The sequence below is a fragment of the Pipistrellus kuhlii genome, unplaced genomic scaffold, assembly GCF_014108245.1.
Source record: "Pipistrellus kuhlii isolate mPipKuh1 unplaced genomic scaffold, mPipKuh1.p scaffold_m20_p_2, whole genome shotgun sequence".
Lineage (NCBI taxonomy): Eukaryota > Metazoa > Chordata > Mammalia > Chiroptera > Vespertilionidae > Pipistrellus > Pipistrellus kuhlii.
Window position 1 is genome coordinate 151,920,831 of NW_023425515.1, and position 15,760 is coordinate 151,936,590.

Genomic DNA, 15,760 nt, shown 5'->3' on the forward strand with positions numbered 1-15,760 from the left:
GGCTCCTATGACTTGTCTGATGCTTGTAGCTTCTTTTTTTCTTCTTAATTTCCTCAGGCTGGGTTGGGTGATTCTCCTGTGTGGTCACTTTTAGAAGATCATGAATCACACGGAATTATTGCTTATCTGTCTCTCCCACTCTACGGTGAGGAGCGAGGTCAGAAACTGAGTCTGAATTCAGCACGAGGTCAGAAACTGAGTACGAATTCTCAGCACCTGGTGCGATGCCTGGTGCAGGGTAATGGATAAACTCACCCATGGCCTTCTCTCTTTATTTCCTTTCATGAGCCCTGCAGAGCAGTCAGATTCATTATTTTTAAATATATTTTTGTTGATTTCAGAAAGGAAGGGAAAGAGGGAGAGAGAAACATCAATGATGAGAATCAGCTGCCTCCTACATGCCCCCTACTGGGGGTTAAGCTAAAAACCCATGCATGTGCCCTTGACCAGAATGGAACCCAGAACCCTTGAGTCCACTGGCTGATGCTCTATATACTGAGCCAAACTGGTTAAGGCTTAAACTTTTAAAAAGTTTTTTATATTTTTAGTGATTTGAGAGAGAGAGATTTGTTGTTTCACTTATTGATGCATTCATTGGTTGACTTTTGACTGGAGATGGAACCCGGAACCTTGGCCTATCTGGACAGTGCTCCAACCAACTGAGCTACTTGGCCGAGGCTAGATTTCAATTTTTAAAAGCTCACTGTGGAGAATTAACTAGAGATTGAGGTGATGGCAGAGTGACAATTTAAGAGGTTTGCGGTTCTTCAGGTGAGAGATCGTGGCAACGCCGACCATGTTGCTGAAATACTTGGAGAAACGAAGGGACTGGAGTGATATCTAGGAAGTAAAACGGTCAGGATTTGGCAGGACACAGCCTATGAAGAATGCATCTAAGCCATGGTGTGACCTTCAGGTACTTAAGCCTCGTTTCTTCATGAACAACATGAGGATAATCCCTATGTTGAGGAATTCTTAGTAAAAAAAAAAAAAAAATTGAAAAGTGCTGGACAAATGAAATATCAACAAACGTTAAGTTCTTACGACTATTACAAATATGTTTTTTCTTAACTTTAAAAGAGTTCTTTACATACAGAACAGGTTGGATCTGAACTAACCTATCCACGTTGGAAGATTTATTTCTTAAATTCCCGTTAGCCAAGGGCTACCCACACTCGCCTCTTACTGGGTCGGGGGACAGGGGCCGAGGGCTCGGATGGATGCACCACCGCGCACAGAGACTCGGAGGGTACGCCACCCTTGGCCGGGGCCACCCTGAGGCTCCATCCGGACCATTTTTTTCTTCTGATCTCCCACGGCCCGGACCGGTGTTTCTAAAAGACGCTGTGAACCCCGCGGAGGTAGAGGCGGGGGCGTGAGCGCAGCCGGATGCGGGCGTGGCTGCGAGGCTGGAGCGCCGGCGGGCGCGTCGTCGGCCCCGCAGCCTCCGCGGTCCCCGCCCCCCTTTCCGGGCCGCCGCTCGGGACGTCACGAGGGGGCGGAGCCGGCGGGGAGGAGGGAGGGAGGGAGGGAGGCGAGGCCGCCGCGGGGAGGAGGAGGAGGAGGAGGCGGTCGCGTCGCCGAGCGCAGGCCGCGGCGGCCGCCGAGTACCCAGCAGCCGTCAGCCGCCGAGAGCGCGGGGCCTGCGCCCCCAGCCGGATCGCTCCCCTCGGCGCCCCTTGATCCGCACGCCGGGGCCCCGCGGGGCTGGCCGCCGAGCGAGCAGGCCGCCGACCGACCGGACCCGCGCGGCCACCCGGAGCCCCCCGGCCCGCGCGCACACGGAAGTGGTGAGTGAGTGTCGCCGAGGGGAGGTGGGGAAGCCCGCGGCCGCGGCGGCCGGTCGGTCCGTGCGCGCCGGGTCCCCCCGCCCCGCGCTGCCGGCGAGCGCGGCGCCGGCCCGAGGCCCCGGCTGGCGGAGGTGCGAGCGGCGGACGGCGGGCGGGGGATTTCCAGGCGCGCGGAGCGGAGCGCGCCGGCGGCGGGGAGCGCGCGGGGCCGGGGCCCGCGGCGGAGAGGGGAGAGGGGGAGCCTGGCCGCCCCTCCCGGGGAGCGCACGCACCGAGTTTCCCCCGCTCGCCCGGGGCGCGCGGACATCCTGTTTATGCCGCCCGGGCTGCCGCGCGGGCGGGCGGGCTGAGGTCCCCCGCCGCCCGCAGAGTGTGGCCGCCGGCTCCCCGGTAGCATGGCCGGGGGCGCGGGGAGGTTTCCCTCTGGCCTCGGGATGGATGGAGGCTGGGGGGCGTAGCGGTTTTCCTCCTGGGCCGTGTCGGCGAGGGAAAGTTTCTGGGATTGGGGGCCGCCTTCGGGGCGGCTGGTGGGTGTCGTCTGTGGAGGCAGAAAATGCCCCCTCCTCTTTGGGGTGCTATTAGGAACCAGGCTCCAGGCAGGTGTCTTCCCCCCCCCCCCCCCCCCCAAGGGCGCGAGGCACACCCGGGGGTACAGGGATAGGAAAGAGGAGGGACAGGGGGAGACAGGGAGACGGGGGGGTGGGGTGGGGGGAGAGAGAGAGAGAGAGACAGAGAGAGACAGAGAGAGACAGGGACAGAGACAGACACACACACACACACACACACACACACACACACACCTCGGGAGTTGCACATCCCACTGTAAAAGGACATACTGACTGAAACTGGGGCTCACTCCTCTGATCCCATCCGCGCGGTGGTCAGGAATGAGAGGGACATCGCATGAACAGTCAACTCCCTATCACAAGTCACTCCTCAAGATTCCAGGGTTGTGGGCTCCTTGCTTGTGGGTTTACCGAGGACCGGGGAGGGACAGGACCAGATAAAAGGTCTGATCATCGCCAGGTGTTTGTGCACATTAAAAAAAAAAATTGGATGTCTATTCTCTGTGAACTCCTATGTGCCTCTGGGTAAGAGAACCTTGTCCTTCCTGCCGCTCCTTTTAATACGTGTCTGTGAGCTGCCTTCTCTGCCCCTGGTTGGATACATGTTATTAAGATTCTTCTTTTCTGTTTAGAATCAAGATTTTTTTCTCTTAGTTGCAGTCGTTTTTGTTTTGTTTTTTACAACGGTATAAAATTGTCATTCTTTTGAGTGAGGAAAGCATTAACACCCTTGCAGAGAGAGTTAAGCATACCGAGTATAATGCAGACACAATTAGATGTGATCGTGGAGTATGATTGTTGGTTGTTTTTTAAGAAAAGGATTCGAGTATGGCCATATGCGCAGTGGCAGCGGGGGTGGGGGGGAGTGTTTAAAGCGAGCATTTTATATTGATTAAATCTTTATTCTTTGTTTTCAAAACCCCATTTTGAATTGTTTCTTGCTTTTGCTGTTGATGACTCTGATGTTTTCTAAGACCTGAGAGTTGTTTTCACTGAAGGATCAATGTGTTCTTTTGTACTCTGTGGTGAGGGTTAATGGAGACCAGACACTTTGGGTACAATATGCTTTGTAATATGGAGAAAATGTCTTCTATATATAGATCCAGATCACATTTAAAGTACATCATACTTGAGTATTTGTGGGCATTATGAATATGATACTCACAAATTCTTCTTAATTCTACAATATATGTTATATTAACTAAGCAATTAAATAGTTGCAAAATATATTTTTTAATACTATAGTGTGCCACTCTGCATTAAATAAAAGTCAGTTCAAATAGTTTGCCCAGTCCACAATATACTAATTATTACTATTGGGAAATTATGATAGAGGGTGACTACATTATACATATATAGATAAAATAATTCAAACATTGCCTAAAATATAACTACATTTCAATTACATTCATCATTTGGGTAGCCTTAATATCATTTTGGCCAATGCTATACAGGTACTTGTAATTATTTCTGATCATGAGGCATCTACTCTTTACAGATTTAAGTTACTAGGGGGAATTAGATTGCAAAATCTTTTCAGTTCAGGCATGTGCTAAAAAGATGGTGAAAATAATGAATTTTGAGGGTGGAGTTGCATTTGCAGGAATAGAAGCTCAGATTAAATAGCATGAAGAAACTTAAACTGTGTATCTATAATAGGATTGTGAGGTTGGCCAGTTTAGATTCTGGGTTCACAAATACTAGGGTCAGACAATAAATTCTAGTAATATATTCTAAAGTTATTTGATTTCTTCTGATCGCTTTAAGTAACACATATTTGGATAGAAACCCAGCTGAAGCAAGTATTGAGAACATATGTAGGTTTATATGTACTCAGTTTTATACAAGGAACAGTAGGTATAATTGCATTAATAAGGTTTATTAGCAAAGAACAAGATCTGTTTTCTAACTACTCTGATAAGGATTTTCCCTCCTAACCACATATATTCATTTTATATATCTTCATTATGTATATACTTATTGTTATAATGAGATGATATACTTTTAGATTTATCCTTTACTATGTGAATATTTGTACAAGGAGATTTTCTTACTCATTTCTACATTTTAAAAAATGGTTTTAAGTGGATGGGGAATTGGTTACTGAACCAATTGGTTAATTACTTGATGAGCAAGCAGCATCTGATTCACTGTGGTTTATTGTGGTCCAGTGGTATATGGGGCCTTGTTATAGAGATACCAGATAGAGCATCATCACAGATCCTTTTAGACCAGTGTTTCTCAACTGGGTATGATTTTTGGGTCCAATGAGTTATTTGTAGTTTCTGGAGACATTTTGTTTTGTTATAACTTGGTGGCGGTAGGGAGAGGGGACTGCAGTATTATTTCTACACAGTGGGTAGCAGAGAGGATGCTGCTGCTAAACAGGAATGGGGCCGCCCCTGACAACAGGTCAGTAGTGCTGGGCTTGGGAAATCCTGTTTTGGAATGCCAGGTAGGAAACGAGAAGACTCATGCTTCTGTCATGGGAAATCGGTGCACTTCAGACTCCTGAAAAATAGAATTAAAAATCTTCACCGTGGCCATCTCACGAATGTGTTGGCACAAATCAGATAGGTAATGCATGGAAACTGAGTGCAAACACCAATTCTAACTTTATGAAGACATGATATTTTAAAATAAACGAGTTATTACATGTACTGGTGGTTAAGGCAGTATGTTGAGAAGATTGGATAGTTTGGTATTGAGCTTTTTTGCTGTTTTTTTTTTTTTTTGATAAAGGATTTTTAAACGTTGTTTTCTTATCAGAGCATGCACTTTTTAGCTCAATAATTTCTTTAAACATAAAGGTGAATTCCTCATAACAAGAGGGAAAACTCACTGTAGAAAAATTAGAAAATTTAGGAAAGTTAGAGGAGAAAAGCCATTGTGGTCAACTCCCTTCCCCATTAAGCACAATCGAGCTCTTCCCAATTTCTTTTAAGAGTCATTAAAATTGGAAAGAAAGTTAATGATGGGGAAAGGGGGAGCACTTGGTGCCCAAGGAAGGTGCTGTTTGTTTCTGCGTTCTTCATTTTATCCTTCTTAATGATACCATGTACAGCTAAAATCAGTTAAAAGCGACAGAAAAATTGGCTCATTGCTCTCATACTTTGCAGGCTGCCCTCCAAGCCCTGCTCTCATTAGGCATGTTGTTTCCTCTCTGCTTCTTGTTCTCCCCTGCGCTGGGCTAGGTGTGCCACTATTGCTTCCTGTCTTGAAAACCCTATGGTAACGTGGGGTTTTAAATAGCTGCCATGTTGAAATAATCGGGTTTCAAGGGCAGGAAGCTACTTTCCTATGAGTATTCTTCATTCTGAAGTGCACTAACTTTTTTAAGCAAAAAGAGAGAATACAACATTAAGTTCATTTCTGTGATATATTTATTTGTAAGGTTTTATGATCTGTGATTCTTAACAACTGGCAGTGGCCACATATATTTTCTCTGGTGCTCTGTGAATAAATCTAAGTCAGATCTGCTTTAGAAGCAAAGTGAAAATTTCTATTGATTTATGAGAGAGAGAGAGAGAGAGAGAGAGAGAGAGAGAGAGAGAGAGAGAGAAACATCTTATTTGTTCCACTCATTTATACATTCATTGGTTGATTATTGTACGTGCCCTGACCAGGGACTGACCCCACAACATTGTCGTATTGGGATAATGCTTTAAACCAACTGATCCGCCCAGCCAGGGCACAAAATGAAAATTTCTTTAAGTCTACTCTGGCCAGAAGACAGAGCTGGTCTCTGTTGGAATATGTTTATCTTTAGTAACTGAATTTACTTAACATAATATTCACACAGCACTTGGTTCATATATTCATTCAGTAAATACTGCTGTGAGTCTCAAAAGAACAAAGGCAAAAATCCTTGCCCTTTCAGAGTTTACAGTATAGTGGAAGACCCCTGGCCTGTTCATTCAGTGTTTCTCAGTTGCAGATTTTACACATTCAACTAAGAAAATCCTACTTAGTGGTTGTAGAACGTTTTCTAGAAACCTTCATGGCATTCCTGAGAACTAAGAAGTAGTCTCTTCTTCCCCCCCCCCCCCTTTTTTATTTTATTATTTTCTTTACAGACTAATTAACTCATTGTTTGTAGATACTAACATCCCTTGGGTACCTACTTAGTTCCTGGCACTGAAGAGAGTTAACTCTGCTTGGAGCAAGTGGTGGGTGGAGTAAGAAGCTGCTGTCAGGATTGCAATAGGACAAGCTCAAAGAATAGGTTTTCTTTAGAGTGAAAACCAGTGAGGAATCTGGTCCACAAAGTTATTTTTCACTTGATCTTAGCCAAAAGGCAAACTTACTTTAACCATTCAGGGAAAGTTATTTAAGAGTGATCTGTGAGAGGAGGCTGACTCTGAGAAACCTAAAAACTGAGCTGTGGCTTGCAAAGAAGGCAGTAATAACTTGAGCCCAGTTGGGGGAGACTAAATCAGGCCAACTTATTATACCTGTAGAGAGATCAGAGATTGATCCCTTGTATTTATCCTTATTTTTCATAATCTGTGTTTTTGGAGGCTCTGGAGCCAAACTGCTAGGTTTGATCCCAGCTGTGAGAATGTGGGCAAGTAAATTTTATTTCCTTACTCATCAAATGAAGATGAAGATGGTACCCATCTCTGAGACTGAGGATTGAATGACTATACCTAGAGATTTTGGAATAGTGCTAGGCACAAAGCTAACTTGGTTGGAGGCTACTTTTTTTCTTTTTCTTTTTTTTTTTTGTATTGGTGAACAGGCTGTGTATTAGAAAAAGAAAGAGCTCAAATTATATTAAGAATGCTTTTTAAGATTGTAGGGAAGTGCAACCCATAAATGCAAACAGAGTGATGGACAAATTCTCTATTAGGTAGGCTTCAGTTAGAAATGGATAAATCACAAAAGTTTAGGCACTTAAAGAAGGCAGTTTCTCAAGTCTAGAAGAGTATATTATAGAGCACCTGAAGTGATAGGTAAATGAGGTTTTACTTTGTTTTTAAGGAACGATGAGAAACAAAGGTGCCTTTAATTCAACTTTAAATGCCATCCAAAGTATATAATTCGGTAGGAATGTACTAGAGTTTCTTGGAAAGTTAATAGAAAGATACTGTGTTGCTGTCACTGATTCTTAGCAAGGTTGGACTGTTGGTAGGGGAGTACATGCATATCTGTTTGTAAAATGGTGTCTTCACATTCTTATGGAAATAAAAAAAAAATCTTATACATCAGATAATGTGCAAGGGACTTGTAAATATATAGTCAGTCTCCCCTGAATGCTGTTTGATCAGTTTCTATTTCTATTTATGTATTGTGCTTTCCTAAAGCATGGTTTACCCAAAATATATAAAATTGTACAAAAAATCAGCTTTTCCTACAAATCATATTTTAAATATGTCTTTCATTATTTCTCTGATGTTTATGTTGCACTTATTCATATTTTCTCAAGAACAGTAGTTGCCACCTGATTGAAAAAGAATTTTCCATATTCTATTTCCTCTGCTTTGATAGCAAAGGAGTTAACTGTCTTTCCTTTGTCTTCCCACTTGAGAAAACAAAAACAAAAACAAAACAGTAAAACTCCCTAATTTTTTTTTATTTTTATAAAATATATTTTATTGATATTTTACAGAGAGGAAGGGAGAGAGATAGAGAGCTAGAAATGTCAATGAGAGAGAAACATCGACCAGCTGCCTCTTGGACACCCCCTACCGGGGATGTGCCCACAACCAAGGTAGGTACATGCCCTTGACCAGTATCGAACCTGGGACCTTTCAGTCCTTAGATCGAAGCTCTACCACTAAGTCAAACCGGTTTTGGCAAAACTCCCTAATTTGTATTTGGGGGGAGCAGTAGGCGGGGAGTTCAGTTCAAATGGTGAACAGGTTGACCTGTAGGTATTATTTAGTTTTTTAAAAAACCCTACAATAAACCCTCAGTTTTATGGACCTCGATTTAATGAACTTCAGATTTAACAGACAAAATTTCTGGTCCGTATGTCATAGGTGAAAATTAACACCCTTTTAATTTTAAAATGCTTTTAACCAAGACTTGTTTATAATTAAATTAAAAGGTTATTTTTTTGTTATTAATTCACTATTAGTTTGGATATATAGATCTTATGTTGGAAAATAAACTAATAAATATTACATATATACAATTATAGGCTATGTATTTAAATCCAAGAGTCACCGCTCCTAAACAATGTTCAGCAAATGATTAGCCCCTGATCACGTTGCATCTCCAGTGGTAATTGGTTCTGGTTGTTGGTTCTGTTGTTTCCTGGTGTAACTCTCTGCAGCAGTTTGAATGGTGCCAGCTGATGTTCCATGTGTGATGTCCCAGCCAGTGTCTGTTTCCTCGGGGTGACTGGTGAGTGAACATATTTACTAGGCCTACTCAGTATACATTTAAAATCACAGGAACATATATGGAAAACTTTTCTGCGAAATTAAACCTTTCACACAAATGTATCTACATAAGCAAAAGCAGGTGAACTAATTTGTCAAACTTTTTCATGGGCATTTGGAAAACCCACTTTGTTGTATAACATACTTTCAGCTTTTAACGGACACCCCCTCGATTGAATTAGTGCATTTCATCAAGGTTTTACTGGATTTTCTGGAACATTGGGTAAATCGGACACGTTTGGGAGTACGAAGCAGAAATAGATAAGAACAATTTGTAATTAATGCCGCTCTGGTGTTTAATGGTGGTTTAAAGGGCTTAAGGGGCATTAGAGCTGAAAACAGTTCACTCAGTTCAGCACAATTATATCTGCGGGCTTATTTGCACAGTTAATTGGCCCAGACTGTAGCAAGGCTGTAATTTACAGCAATTTTTTTTCAATTAGTAGAATTTAAAATAATCTTTAATGTTATGAAATAAGAGAAAAGACAAAAGAAAAGGAAATCTCAGGAGAAAACAGTCTGCCAAGTGTATATTTTCCCACTGAAAAATCTTGTTATTAAACACAGAGAGGCAGGCAGCTGTGATTCATATCATAAAGAGGCACACTTTTTTTCCCCCCTGCCAACTACACATTGCAGACCTACTACCCTGTTTCCCTGAAAATAAGACATCCTCCGAAAATAAGACCTAGCGCAACTTTGGGAGAAAAAATTAATATAAGACACTGTCTTATTTTCGGGGAAACAGGGTAGTATTTTAGGGCTAATTTACAAAACTGACTTAAAAAAGTAGGGTGTGCATAATGCCTACATTTAAAATCTGACTGATTTTGTTTAGTTAAAACCATTTTGTAAAACTTCAGGTTAATCACTGTATATCAGCTATCTAATTGGGGAAATCATTTGACATACATACTGGTGGTGTCTCTAAAGAAACCCATCTTTGCCGGGACCGGTTTGGCTCAATGGATAGAGCGTCGGCTTGGGGACTGAAAGGTCCCGGGTTCGATTCCGGTCAAGGGCATGTACCTTGGTTGCGGGCAGATCCCCAGTAGGGGGTGTGCAAGAGGCAGCTGATCGATGACTCTCTCTCATCGATGTTTCTAACTCTCTATCTCTCTCCCTTCCTCTCTGTACAAAATCAATAAAATATATAAAAAGAAAAAAAAGAAGAAAAAAAAAAGAAACCCATCTTTTTAGAATGACCGTTCATGAAGATGGATTAGAAGTGGGAGGGGAGAGGGGGAGGCCAGAGGAAACTGGACTTGCCTGAATATAAATTGTATGCTCACTCGATGTATATAGATTTAGAAAGTAGGCCACTCGTGATGCACAAATTGGTGGAGATAAAGACGCTTTCGATTTTTTGTTTAACAGTTATCTACAGACCACTCTTACGTGAGCACAAGAGAGGCCTGCTTCCTGCCCTCAGGAAGCTTCTTTGCTAGTGGAAAACACAGTAATTCAACAATTCTACACCTATTACAATTATATTAAGTACGAGGAGAGATGTTTTAGTTTGCTATAAAGCAGAGGTGGGGGGGCAGTAAAAAGAGGGGGTGTTTGTGGTACTTTTTTTTTTTTACATTGAAATTTGAAAAGTGAAAGGGTTAGGATAAGAATGAGAAACTTTCCAGCCAGAAGAAACAGTGTATGCAAAGGACCTGAGGCAGAAATCTTAAGGGTGAGAGTTAGCTAGACCAAGAGGGTAAGGAAGTTTTCCAGCCAGAGGGAAACAGCATGCGCAGAGACCTAAGGTGGATAACAGGTTGCCACTGGAGCAGAGAGGACAAAGATGCAGGCTGCTGAGATAGGGAGGAACTTGATCAAGCAGAGTCCTATGGACTATATTACTTTGGGCTTTATCATAATACTAGAGGCCTGATGCACAAAAATTTGTGCAAGAGTTGGCCTGCCTTCCCCTGGCTGCCAGCACTGGCTTCCCTCTGGCACCCAGGACCCAGGTTGCTTCCCTCTCTGGCCAGCTGCAGGCACCCGGGGTCTGGGCTGGCTTCCCTTGGACCCCAGCTTCATCAGGAAGGACATCTGGAATGACGTCCAGAAGAGGTCTGGACTAATTAGCATATTACCCTTTTATTATAGTTAGCAGGGGAAATTGAGGCTTTAAAACAAGGCATGACATGATGGAACTTGAGTCATTGTATGAAAGAAAAAAGGGACCCCACTCCTATCACTACTCCCGTGGGAGCACCTTGCCCCCTTCTCGCTCCCCCCTCCCTTCCACACACACTCCTGCCTAATGCCTTGAAAGCCTTCACTGCCTTCCACTTCACCCATTTTTTAACCTTTTAAACCTGACAGCTACTTCTATACTTTTGAGATTTCTTCGAGAGAACTTCTTGCTGTTACATTTTGACACTTTTTTTTTTTTTTTGCACTTATCCAAAATATTTGATACTGCTAAACACCTCCTTCCTGGAAGATGTCCTGCAACCCTACTGCTGTCTGCTGTCGTCTGCTTTCAGAGACACAGTACTTCTCTCCTTCCTCTCTGTGTCTTTGCTGTCTTCTTCGGTGTATCTTCTTTTCATCTCTCTCCGTCCCCCAGTGAAGACTTTCCTAAAGGTTCTGTGCGAGGTAGATCTCACTTGTTACCAAACGGTGCAGGCTGTGACCTGCTTTCACTTGCGCTCCAGTTGTTCCTTTTATTCACATTTCTCCTCCTTCACTCCCTACCTCCGCACATACCGGTGGAGGAGCATCAGGCACTATTTAAGGCAGTGGGGACTCGGGGGGGAATAAGAGGCAAGGCCTCTGTCCTCAAGGAGCCACCATTCCAAGATGTTAAACATGTCGATACGTGGGGTAATTTCAGGTGATTAGAAGTGCAGTAAAGAAAAGAGTAAGGTAATGGGTAGAGAATAGTTCGGCGGGTGGGAGAATGCTCGCTCTGAGGAAGTGACATCGGAGCTCAGATCTGAGTGATGATTAGGAGCCAGGTCATGTCATGATCTTTAGGAAGGGCCCAGGCAGAGGAAACAGCAGGGCCCTCAGCCCCATTTGGGGTGGGGCTGAGCTTTCCGGGTCATGCTGGACTGCCTCACCTGGATGCCTTTGGACACTGCCCATTTAACCGCTTCAAACTTGATCTCTCTCTCCCCCCCCCCCCCCCCCTCTCTCTCTCTCTCTCTCTCTCTCTCTCTCTCTCAGCCATACCAGAGGGGGATTTCTTTGTTCCTCTTAACATCTCTGACCACCACCCTCAAAGCCTTAGATCAGTGGTCAGAACAGTTTCTCGGTACCGGGAAAAACAGTGAATATTTTCAGCTCTGAAGGTCATGCCTTCTCTGCTACCTTTATGCAATTCCGCTGTTGTGGAATGAAAGCAAACACAGACAACATGTAAACGAGTGTGGCTGTGTTCCAATTAAACCTCAGGCACGGACACTGAAGTTTGAATTTCCTGTTGTCACAAAACATTATTTCCCCCCAGCTATTTAAAAAGGGGGAAATTTGTAGAGCTTCTTGGTGGCAGGCCAGATTTGCGGCCAGAGTTTGCTGACTGGTGCCTTAGAAGCGTCTTGATTGCTCCCTTTCCTTGCCCTGCACCCCATATCCAGCAGCTGGCCATGCCTTCTCCGTTCTCCCTCCCAGCATAGTGCAGCTTTGCCTTTCCCCCTTCCCTGCCACTGATCCAGCTTTCTTTTACTTGGGTGATGGCGGTCATTTAGTCTCCCTGCTCCAGCGTTTTCAGCCTCCTCCACACAGATGTTGACATAGAACTTCCTGACTGCCAGCCTTTGGAAGCCCCCATTGCCTACCGAAAACAGTCCAAACTCTATCTTAAGGTGCTATTGAAGGCTCCATGTGCTAAGACTTCCACTTTCCAGCCTATTTTTCTATTTCTCTCCTTCTACACTGTGCCAAGATAGCTTATATACTATTTTGCATTTGACCCACAAACATTTCTCATATTTTTCTACTTTAAAAAAAAAAAGTACTATGTTCTCAATCTGTGAAAATTCTATAACGTTCAAGGCCCCTTCAAATGTCCCTGACTCCTTCCTCCTACCCCCAAAGGGAGGTCTGCTTACACATAGTACTTGGGTAGTGTGGGTCCTCTACCTGGGACATCATGTTCTGCCTGTACTTCAGTTCTTTTGTAGACTTAGTACCTCCACTGTGCAATCCCAAGGTCCTTGTGGTCAGGACTTTGTCTCATTATTATGTCCCCTTTCAATGTAGGCTCATGAGTGTCCATTGAATAAATGCTAAGTCCTCTGTGGACATGTACAATTTGTAGAGGTTCATAGTGAGAACATTTTGCTGAAGGGAGTTTGGTGATATTAAATCCTTGATTCTTATATAAAGTAGTATAATTTTGTGTAAAATCACCAAGTATTTGGTCCTGTCAATGGCTCAGGCAAATTATTGATGTTTTCCTTTAGAAATTTGTGTGTTTCCTTTTATTAAAAAAAGAGTGCACTTGTTTTAGATTGCTTTTTCTTACAATAATCTCCCTGCCTTAGTCTCCTACCAGATCACTTGTCACATGTGTTAAGTTCTCCTTTTAATGAGTTGTTTGGTTGTATATGTCCTTTGTATTTATATAGATAACTTCAACTTTTTTTGGGTGACAGATATATGAATAAATAAATACTAATACTAGTCCCTTGATTTATTCAACTTAAGGTAACAAGATGATAAAAGGTAAATACCTTGGGAGAAACAGGAAGAAGGCTCTGGGGCGGTGTTAGAATCATTATGTGGGTCTGGTGGGAAGTGAGAAACGTGTTTTATAAGTGTCTTGTAGTCTTGCGCTTGGGGTGTGTAGCACACCTTCTCAAATGGAAAGGACAGGGAGAAAGAGGATGAGACTCAAGGTTAGTAAGCTTTCTGTGGCCGATGATGCAGGTGCTTTGCATTTGATACTTAATTTAATCTTTGAATAGCCAGAGAGTTGCATCTTAATTGCATCATTTTCTAGATGAGCAAACAAAGCTTAATAAATGGCAGAGCTGGAATCAAATTTGAAGCTCTTTGGCATCAAAACAGAAACAAAAACCCTTTTCACTAGTTTATTCCTTCTAGCTTTACAGAGATGTAATCAGAAAACCCTTCTATTTTTAAAAAACTTTCTTTCTACTGTCTTGTCACTTGTCTTTTTTTGTGTGTGTGTGTGACTTTGGGATTTAAAATGAGAACCTATGGAATTTCTTTCTATCTTGTTTTTCAGCCTAATGCTTCTGAAGCAGTTTTAGGCTCTTAAGAGAGTTGCCTCTGTGCACCTGTATTATATTTGGTATTATTAGATGCTTGCTAAGTAATAAAAAGGATCTGAGAGCATTCGTCAGGGATGAGGGGGAGTTGTGAGGGGATGGGAGGTGAAACAGGCAGTTGGGTTCATTTAGCATATTTTCTTGCGAAATATGTTTGACATTCCAAATCCAACTTGATCTATTATTTTATAATACATGGTTATTATATAACATGTCCCATATTTACCTGTTTGGGTATTAGTATACCAGATGTGTTACGAAAGGCACGATGGACTTTGAACCAGGAAGAGCTGGGTCTGAGGCTGTTCTTTGCCACTTACTAGCTCTGTGACTTGGGGCTCATAATTGATACTCAATTTTTTTCAACTACAAAATGGATTTTTAATACCTATCCCAAAGGTGGTTTGTGAAGGTTTATTGAGGTAGAACATTGGGAATAACTTCAGACAGCTCCTGGAACTCAGCAGCATTTAGTGAATGTTGGTTCCCTACTCCCATCCTCAAATACTAATCAATGCCAGAGATCCTGTAAGTAATTATGTGGTGTGTACATGTTTATAAGTGGGAACCTTACAGATAGATATTACTCAAGGTATGAACTTCTGATGCAGGAAACACCTTTGTACAAATGGGTTCCTACTACTACGAAAGCGTCAGTATAGAACAGTGGTGGGCAAACTCATTAGTCAAATACCAATAGTACAACAACTGAAATTTCTTTTGAGAGCTGAAAATTGACTTCTACACATGGGACACGAGTTTCAATCGCACTGTACGTGCACGCCCGCACGTGGTATTTTGTGGAAGAGCCACACTCAAGGGGCCAAAGAGCCTCATGTGGCTCGAGAGCTGCAGTTTGCCAACCACTGGTATAGGATAGTGGTTCAGACTCCCAAATCTGGAACCCAAGTCTGTGGTTTATTCCGCTTTAGTTTACTAGCTGAATTATCTTGGGCAAGTTATTCAAACTCTTTGTGCCTTGGTTTCCTCATTTGTAAAATGAGGATACTAGTAGTAGTACCTGCCTTATAGGGTTGTAAGGATTAAATGAGTGCTCGTGTGTTTGTACCAACATCCTGTAAAGGTTTGCCAGTCTTACTGTTATCCCTCCTGTCTTCATTCCCCTTCTTGTATAGGCAGCCCTTAAACTGTCTGGAAATTCTCTGGAATTCCCCCTCATATCTTCTCTCATCAGGAGAATCCTGTGTACCTCATATACCTGTCTCGTCCTCTCTTTTCAGTCCCTTCCTAGTCACTTCATTTTCATCCAGTCTTTTTCTCATGTCTAATACAGTCTCATCAGTTACCTCCCTTGTACATTTTTGCCTAGCCACTTAAAAAAAAATCTGTATTTTTGTATTTTTTTTTAAATGTGGAAACTGAACATTTTCTAATTGTGACCAATAAATCCAGCTATGTGTTAAGGAAACTTTTACACCAAGGAAGACAAGATCCATATTGTCTCAAGCAGTGAAGAAAATAAAATTCTTCATTGCTTATTGAATGCTAGGTCTGTGCCAGATGTTCACATCAGTAAAATGAGACGAAGAATGGTTGAGTAACATGTTGAAAGGCACCCAGCGTGTAAGCAGGGGAACCTGGATTTGATCGAAACCAGGCCTGCCGTCTCAAAATTCCTGAGATTAGTTGCCTAAAAGCCTCCAGGCACCCCCTCATTACTCCGGCCGCACCCCTTCATAACCTATCCTCTGCTCTCCCTCAGTCAAGCTCCAGCGTTCGAGATGACAAGTTCTCTTGCGCAGCTCTCTCTGGCT

General features: G+C 43.1%; 1 protein-coding gene across 4 annotated transcripts in view; it reads left to right on the forward strand.

Moving 5' to 3' along the window:
- Nucleotides 1–1,544: 1,544 nt before the first annotated feature.
- JAK1 (Janus kinase 1) overlaps nucleotides 1,545–15,760 on the forward strand; it is a 127,959-nt gene continuing 113,743 nt past the window's right edge. For 2 of the 4 annotated variants that reach the window (XR_004989552.2, XM_036447420.2), the window contains exon 1: nucleotides 1,546–1,790. The gene's annotated coding sequence lies outside the window, so the exon portion shown is untranslated. Of the gene's footprint in view, nucleotides 1,791–15,760 lie in introns of all 4 variants that reach the window. The other 2 variants (XM_036447421.2, XM_036447419.2) reach the window with 2 other exon arrangements.